The sequence below is a fragment of the Lepisma saccharinum genome, chromosome 18, assembly GCF_977018435.1.
Source record: "Lepisma saccharinum chromosome 18, izLepSacc3.1, whole genome shotgun sequence".
Taxonomy (NCBI): domain Eukaryota; kingdom Metazoa; phylum Arthropoda; class Insecta; order Zygentoma; family Lepismatidae; genus Lepisma; species Lepisma saccharinum.
The window spans coordinates 24772713-24781534 of NC_139246.1; the positions used below are offsets into that span (position 1 = coordinate 24772713).

General features: G+C 37.8%; 2 pseudogenes; both read left to right on the forward strand.

Moving 5' to 3' along the window:
• Positions 1 to 776: 776 nt before the first annotated feature.
• On the forward strand, positions 777 to 3019 carry LOC146002481 (tubulin beta-4 chain pseudogene; annotated as a pseudogene).
• A 1024-nt stretch (positions 3020 to 4043) lies between these two features.
• Positions 4044 to 5691, forward strand: LOC146002482 (tubulin beta-4A chain pseudogene; annotated as a pseudogene).
• Positions 5692 to 8822: the final 3131 nt, after the last annotated feature.

Consider the following 8822-nt stretch of genomic DNA (forward strand, 5'->3'; position numbering starts at 1 on the left):
TAATCCCAAGTAAAATGTAAATAAATAAATAAATAAAAGGATAGTAGTGATTCAGAAATTTCAAAAGTGAGATCGTGAGGGAAACAATTTGTATTAAGTCCAATTTATGCTTGGACTACTTGATCTACTGTTTATGGTGGGATTTAAGGCCCCGAAGTGTAATCCAATCAGTAAGCGGAACTCCTTGACCGCAATGTTTCTATTTGATATTGTAGCCTACGTTAAGGTAATTTACACTCTAGGTATAGAGCAAGCTTACGTGGATCCTTGGGGCACAATGAAGTGTATTAAGTGGTCTGGATGCACATGTAGGACATGGGATATGTATCTTCAGTATACTAATGGAGATAAAAGGAAAGAATGTACATAAGGAAACAAACACAATTAATAATAACTGTACTTCAAAAAGAACATTTTAACATTATTTATTTCCTTTCATCCTTCCTTTCTTACGCTTTTGATTTTGAAATTCTACAATTTCTACAACACCACCACTATTACCTTGAGAAATAATATGTTTAATTAATGACCTCACAGCTATTGATTACTTTAAAAGTGTTAAATATATTAATATGTATTATTCCAAATTGCTTCCTGGGAGTACCCGAAGACAGCTTGCAACAGGCCATTTCAAGCAAAAAGGTTTAGAATAATTATTATGAGAATTTCCATGTTTAAAGTGTTCCAATGGTCTGAAACTGCCCTTATTTCAAGAGTTAGATTCCGATTGTGTTAACGGTAGTCAAAGACAGATAAAGTATGACGTCATATGGTCTTCTTTCGTTTTCTGCGGAATAAGAAACATTTCTAAGCAAAACATTTCCATATGTCTGTAAATGTAAGTTTAATTGTTCTCAGAAATCCTTAATTTTGCAAGAATTCAGTGTAGAATTGTAGTTTCGTGCAAATTTGTGAAGGCTTCCAATCAAACATTACACGAAGATTCTCAAAAACAAACACTACACAGTCTGTGGTCCTACCTTATGTATTTCATCTTGGAGCGTAGTAAACAAAGATTCAAGGATTGCTTTACTTCGTTAGTGACAATTCGATTGCTTCTTACACTTCTTGAATTTTCTACCAGCAACAAAATGAGGGAAATAGTTCATCTTCAAGTTGGCCAGTGCGGAAATAATATAGGCGCCAAATTTTGGGAAGTGATATCTGACGAACACGGAGTAGACCCTACCGGAACTTATCATGGAGATTCCGACTTGCAACTGGAAAGAATCAACGTGTACTTCACAGAGGCTTCTGGTGGGAAATTTGTTCCCAGAGCTGTTCTTATTGACCTTGAACCTGGGACAATGGATTCAATCAGATCTGGAGCTTTCGGACAAATATTTCGTCCCGACAATTTTGTCTTCGGTCAGAGTGGAGCAGGCAACAACTGGGCTAAAGGACACTACACTGAAGGATTAGAGTTAGTCGACTCAGTGTTGGACGTTACGAGGAAAGAAGCTGAAAGCTGTGACTGTCTTCAGGGATTTCAGTTGGTTCACTCTTTAGGCGGTGGCACAGGCTCTGGCCTGGGAACATTACTTCTCAACAAGATAGGTGAGGAATACCCGGATAGAGTCAAGTGTAATTTCTGTGTCGTACCGTCTCCCAAGGTATCAGACACTGTTGTGGAACCACTGAATTGCACCCTAGCAGCTCACCACTTGATCACAGGGGTAGATCTGGCTTTCTGTATCGACAACGAGGCACTATATGACATATGTTTCAGAACTCTGAAGCTTACAACTCCCACGTATGGAGATTTAAACCACTTAATCTCAGCAGTGCTGTCTGGCGTGACTACATGCCTACGATTTCCTGGACAGTTGAATTCAGATCTACGAAAGTTAGCCGTGAACCTAGTACCTGAACCACGTTTGCATTTCTTCATTCCTGGGTTTGCTCCATTGACTTCACGAGGTAGTCAACAATATAGAGCTATTACGGTGCCGGAAATAGCCCAACAACTATTCGATGCAAAGAATATGATGGCTGCTTGCGATCCTCGACATGGAAAATACTTGACTGCAGCTGTGTATTTCAGAGGGAGAATGTCAACGAAAGAAGTTGAGGAACAAATGCTCAACATCAAAACCAAAAACAGCAGTTACTTCGTTGAGTGGATTCCGAACAACATCAAAACAGCTGTCTGCGACATTCCACCGCGGGGTTTGAAGATGTCTGGGACGTTGATAGCTAACAATACGGCAATAGTGGAGTGCTTCAAAAGGGTAGTCGAACAGTTCACTGCAATGTTCAGAAGGAAAGCCTTTCTCCACTGGTACACTGGGGAGGGAATGGACGAGATGGAGTTCACTGAAGCAGAGTCAGACTTAGCGGATCTTGTTTCGGAATATCTTTCGAAGCAAGAGATGACTGTGGACGAAGGAGAAGGAGAAGACGAAGAGGGAGAGGTAGATGAATAGTGATAATTCAGATTCGAAAGCAATCTGTGATAACAAAGACATGTGTACCAATACTTACAGAATCATATAATCTGTATATATAAGCCTTCAATACTTTTCCATGGGAACATGGATGTGATACTCTTCGACTACATGTGGACCACATTAATCTACCCTTGTCGTCTGTTAAAGTGTAGACTACATTAATTTTAAAAGAACATATTCCATATGATAGAGAATCATATTTACACAGTGTGTAAACAACAGTCAGTGAATAGTTAATAGAAACTTTTGTTGTTGTTCCAGGCTAAAAATAATCAAGAGTTAGGAAAAAAATCCTAACAGCAAATGTTGTTTCGGCAAACTGACGCCAATACCGTGTCATAAAATATCCCTGTACAATTGTAACACTTGCATTTGCACTTGAGTTTCAAATAGCATTTCCCATGCAAGACTAGAATATTTATATATTAAATCATTTACTCCAAAATTGCTTTTAATGTATAATAGTTTCATATTTTATGTAGAAAGGATATCCTAATATTATATTTATTATACATCTTTTACTGTCACTATTTATTATTATGTATATTTCGGTATATTATGACAAAATGAATTCATTAAATTTGGTATGATATGAAATTGTCTTGGAGTTTCTTATTACGGATCACGGCTTCAATGTACTTTAGATAACAGCATCTGAGGCAAAATTAACGAATGAAATTTCGTACTTACAAAATTATGAGTTCGAAGAAAAGTTAACTTACATCGAATATATTAACCTAAACAATCTCAATTCTCAATGTAATTCTGAAATGAAAGTTTGAAATATCGGTAATAATAATATGGATGATTTATAACTGAGATTTGGTTTAGAGGAAGTTATTAATATCACAAATAAGTGCAATGAAAAACACATTTCATCACCAATTAAACCATAGTGGAGATATAAATAAGAAAACGTCAATGAGATTACAGGTTAGGTACAAGTTTAGGACTGTAGCTGACTGTCGTTAGGCCTACATGAAGCAGGTCTGTTACATTATGTTTGTTTATTTGTTGTTCTATCTAATTTTGAGCCCAATGTAACATATAAAGGTTTCTTATCAAAGTTACGTATGAAAGTGTGAAAACAAATTAAATATATTAAACGGCTTTATTTGTTTATCCTTGTTGGTATTTAAAAACGGCAATTTCTGTAACATGAACGTTACAGAACGTAAGTTTTAAAGTTATTTGTGTGACAAGCCCAAGATATATTTTATTTAAAAAACTGTAATATTATAATGCATATTTAAAGAATTTTTATTAGTTGTGCCATAAACATAGTTTTTTTCATGTAAATCAATAATGCTCGATTCATTTTTGTGTTAGTAGAGACACCTGGCGGACATCTCTTTGTCTCATTTCCATATTTCAAATTTTGCCAAATCTTGCACATATATAATTATTGTTTATATCTTTAGAGGAAAAAATATTGGTTTATTTCATGATTTGCATTGTCTTTAAGTAATCTCTCCTCAATGGCACACGTAAATAAATATTCTATTGTAATTTTACAGGGAACCTTTTCTTATATTTGAGCGCTGTACATAAAACAAGAAAGAAAAACATGAATTCCGATTGGCAACTGTTATAACAAGAAGTATCAGCGGGTAGCGTAGTTCGTGCGTAATATAATTTCTTTGGTAGTCTAAGTCAGCTAATAAGAGACAAGAATAAGAGACAAGATGCAAGAAATAGTTCATCTTCAAGTAGGTCATTGCGGAAATCAAGTGGGAGTAAATTTCTGGGAAGTGATATGTGGTGAGCACGGTATAGACCGAACTGGCACATACAAGGGTGATAGCGATTTGCAACTGGAAAGAATCAACGTGTACTTCTCGGAGGCTACTGGTGGGAAGTATGTTCCTCGGGCAATCCTTGTAGACTTGGAACCCGGGACTATGGATTCTGTGAGATCGGGACCGTTCGGTCAAATTTTTCGACCTGACAACTTCGTGTTTGGACAAAACGGAGCTGGAAATAACTGGGCGAAGGGACACTACACTGAAGGTTCGGAATTGGCCGATTCAATAATGGACATTATCAGGAAGGAAACTGAAAGTTGCGACTGTCTACAAGGGTTTCAGCTGATTCATTCACTTGGCGGAGGCACAGGATCCGGACTTGGAACTCTTCTTTTCAGCAGGATTGGAGAGGAGTACCCTGACAGAATGAAGTGCAGCGTCTGTGTTATACCGTCCGCTAAAGTTTCAGACGCAATAGTAGAACCTTACAACGCTACCCTGGCTTCTCACTATCTAATCGGCACAGTCAACATAGCGTTCTGCATTGATAACGAGGCGTTGTACGATATTTGTTTCAGGACACTGAAACTCTGCACTCCAACCTACGGTGACATGAACCATTTAGTGTCGGGAGTTTTGTCAGGAGTAACCACCTGCCTGCGATTTCCTGGCCAGTTGAATTCTGATCTGCGGAAACTGGCTGTAAATTTGACGCCTCAGCCTCGACTCCATTTCTTCATTCCTGGATTCGCCCCTCTTACCTCACGTGGGAATCAACATTATCAGACGGTTACCGTACCAGAAATAACTCAGCAGTTGTTTGATGCCAAGAACATGATGGTTGCTTGCGATTCCCACCACGGACGGTATATGACAGCTGCAGTGTATTTTCGAGGTAGGATGTCCACGCTGGAAGTTGATGAGCAGCTGCTGAACATTCAAACTAAGAACAGCAGTTACTTTGTAGACTGGATTCCTAACAATTTGAAAACGGCAATGTGCGACATCCCCCCTCATGGAATGAAGATAGCAGGAGCGTTAATTGCTAACAACACAGCAATAATGGAATGCTTCAAGCGAGTGTCAGAACAGTTCACTGCCATGTTCAGACGTAAGGCCTTTTTGCACTGGTACCTCGGTGAAGGAATGGATGAAACTGAGTTCATGGAATCTGAATCGGACTTAAACGACTTGGTATCAGAGTATGTAGCGCTGCAAGATATGTCAATGGACGAAGACGATTTTAGTGACGTAGAAGATTTGGAAGATGTAGAATAATCATTTCTTAGGATTTACTTTTCGAATATAATTGTGACAACAGACATTCGAGTATAGTGTCACAGTGCCACACAACGCTAAGTTCCGTTAACAAGATTAATCTGTCTCGGATTACAAATTATTTCATGATACTACTTTCGAGATTTTTATGATTCTATTTTTATATGTTCTTTCTTTGTCCTTATTAGGAGCAATTAAAATTTCGAATACTAATTATATCAATGATCTTGTAATTACATAATTAAGGAACCTTGTATTGTAAACAACTCGAAACTCGAAAATGCTACATTGGATAAAACTAATATTTTATATTTTTGTTACACAACGTCGCTTTTGGCTAATTGCGACGATGAGTGATGATTAGATGAAATTGACGAAAGGACTCTCACAAAGAACACCCATGCCCAGGTAAGGAATCGAACCCCAGAACTTCAAGAGCGTAACCGAAATTCGGGATGCCACCGAGCTGGCTGAAGAAATTTTTGATAAACGTTATGATATGAGCAGAAATAAGAATGAACAAAAATATTTCCAGAATGAATTTAAGCGCAATATAATCAGTAATACATACACATTCTTCGATTTAGTTGTAGGAAACTGATTGCAGAAATAATTCAATTTCTGTACAAGTTCCTTACGATAACTGCGTAACTTCTATTTGCCAGCAATAAATCCTTATTTTACACCTCGCTGTTTGCAAGTATCTAAACATCTGTACTTTTCTTTTCGAGTCTTGAAGATACTTCACAAAAGTGAATTTCAATAATAGAAAGTTTGCCTTTCTTATTGAAAACAAGTAACCTTTCTGGCAACGATATAGGTTCTCATTAACAACCATAATGGTTTTCATGTTAATCGGAATTCCTTTCACAATCGAAGTTGGGCTTAATTTCCTGTTGGAATTTTCATTTAATAATTCATTCAGGGGGTTGTAAAATGCCATAGTGTATTTATTTTTTGAACGATAACATTGTTGTGGTTTTGCAAAAGTATATAAGAGTTTACATATTTTCACAGATAAGAGGAACTTTGTTGATGTCCATGCAATGTCTAATACATTTTTGTAGTTGAAAGCAGAAAATTACGGAACTCCAGTGGTACTTGGTATTTTCCCAGCTCAGCTAGGCCAAATTTGAACATGTTTAATTTCGTGAAATTACTCAGCTTGTTGATACCCTTCATTTTACAACATAATGAAAATACTGTGAAGTACACAGACCAAAAAAGTGTGCATAACATGATGGACATTTTGTAATGAGAAAAAAATGCTCGATTAATGTTTTCTTAGATTCTCCTTTACGAATTGTAGGTAATCTCTATAGCCTGTACAGTGTCTCTCAAAAGTTTTAGGACAATGACATTTTTAAACTAGGCAACCCAATTTACACAAGGCGTTGGTGGGTTGCGTGTAGAGTTAGGCTCAATTTCAGGGTTGCCACATGCACAATAGATATTTATAAAATACGCGAAAGAAATAAAAACTAGTAATATTGTATAAAATTATTAAAAATATCACTATTATATCGCAAATGACAAAATTCTTTCTGAAAGAAAAAAATAGGTTTTCTAGTATTTCATTGCTGATGAGTCTACAGAACCGATCTAATACATTTCAAAATGTTATTGAATGTTTCATGTCGATAATTGGACCAATGCATCAATTCTTGACGCTGATACGATATTTTCTGCAACTACCTTTTCTCTTCAGTCCCTTCTGTTCTTCTCTTCTTCTTCTCCTCTCCCCTCTTTCTGCTCGCTCTACTTTCATCTCATATCGCCTTCCCTACTTTTCTCGCATCTTATCTCCACCCCACTCATCTCCACTCCTCGTATCTCCTGTCTCTTAGATTCCGACTCCACTGCACTCTTCTCCTCTTCTTTTCGTTCTTCTCTTTTTCTCTCCTTTACCTTACTCTCCACTCCCCTCTTCTCGTCTCCTCTTCTCTCTTCTTTGCTCCATTTTCCTCATCTATCCTAGAATTGTTTTCCATTCTCACTACATCTCCTCTCGTCGTCTATTCTATCTTTCTTCTCTCCTCTACTTTTCCTCTTCTCCTTTCGCTTTCTCTTTCTCCTCTCCTTTGTCACCTTTCGTTTTGTCTCAACTCCTTTCCTTTCTGTAGATGAAATACTAGAAAACCTATTTTTTTTCTTTCAGAAAGAATTTTGTCACTTGCGATATAATAGTGATATTTTTAATAATTTTATACAATATTACTAGTTTTTATTTCTTTCGCGTATTTTATAAATATCTATTGTGCATGTGGCAAGCCTGAAATTGAGCATAACTCTACACGCAACCCACCAACGCTTTGTGTAAATTGGGTTGCCTAGTTTAAAATGTCGCTGTCCTAAAAATTTTGAGAGACACTGTACAAGCAACGTTTTTGCAGTATTACGTAATTTATGAGACTAACCCATTTATATTTTTCTAGTTTAATATTATTTTCTGCCTCCTTAGGCAGGAGGATAAGCAAACCAGTGGCGGATTAGGGGCCATCTCGTGAGGAGTCATTTTTCCCATAGCTGATCTATGTTTATTCAAAGTGTTTATTGTTAGTTTTGGTATCTCGAGTGAGGTGATCGCCAATTACCGGCAGGGCCAGCCCCAGTACCTACCGACCTGTTGAGAATGAGTCAAGGCAAGGGCTTATAAAACCTTGTCCTGCTCCCCCCAAAAGAGGTATTCGTTAGGCTGGAGAGCTCAATGAACTAACCGATCTTTAACATATTAAACGAATAACACTGACCGAAATATATTATTTTTTTCTAAATTTCCGGACTGCCCATCGCCAGGAGACAAATTTGTATTGATTTGATTGATTTCATTTACTTAACTTCGCTCTTGTGCCACGGTTGGCTAATTGCGAAGATGGGGATGAGTGATGATAAAATTGATGAATGGACACTCGCAAACACCCATGCCCAGGCCGGGATTCGAACCCGGAACCCCTGGCGTCGTAGCGCGATGTGCTAACCACTCCGCCACGGGTAGCGGCAGGTGTCAAATTTAGTGCAAGGACCTTCTCTTTTCTTCTCCATCTATTGTTTGCAAGAATTAATGTAACATAGGCCCGACCCTGTGGCCGAGTGGTTAGCACATCGCGCTGCGACGCCAAGGGTCCCGGGTTCGAATCCCGGTCGGGCTTGGTTGTTTGTGAATGTCCATTCATCAATTTCATCATTTCATCACTCATCCCCATCTTCGCAAATTAGCCAAGAGGCACAACACGCGAAGTAAAATAAACTAAATCAAGCAATCAATCATAATGTAACAAAGGTTAGGCTTTTCATACAGTTTATTATATAAATAAAATAGATCTCCAAACCTCGCAGCAGGAAGTGAATC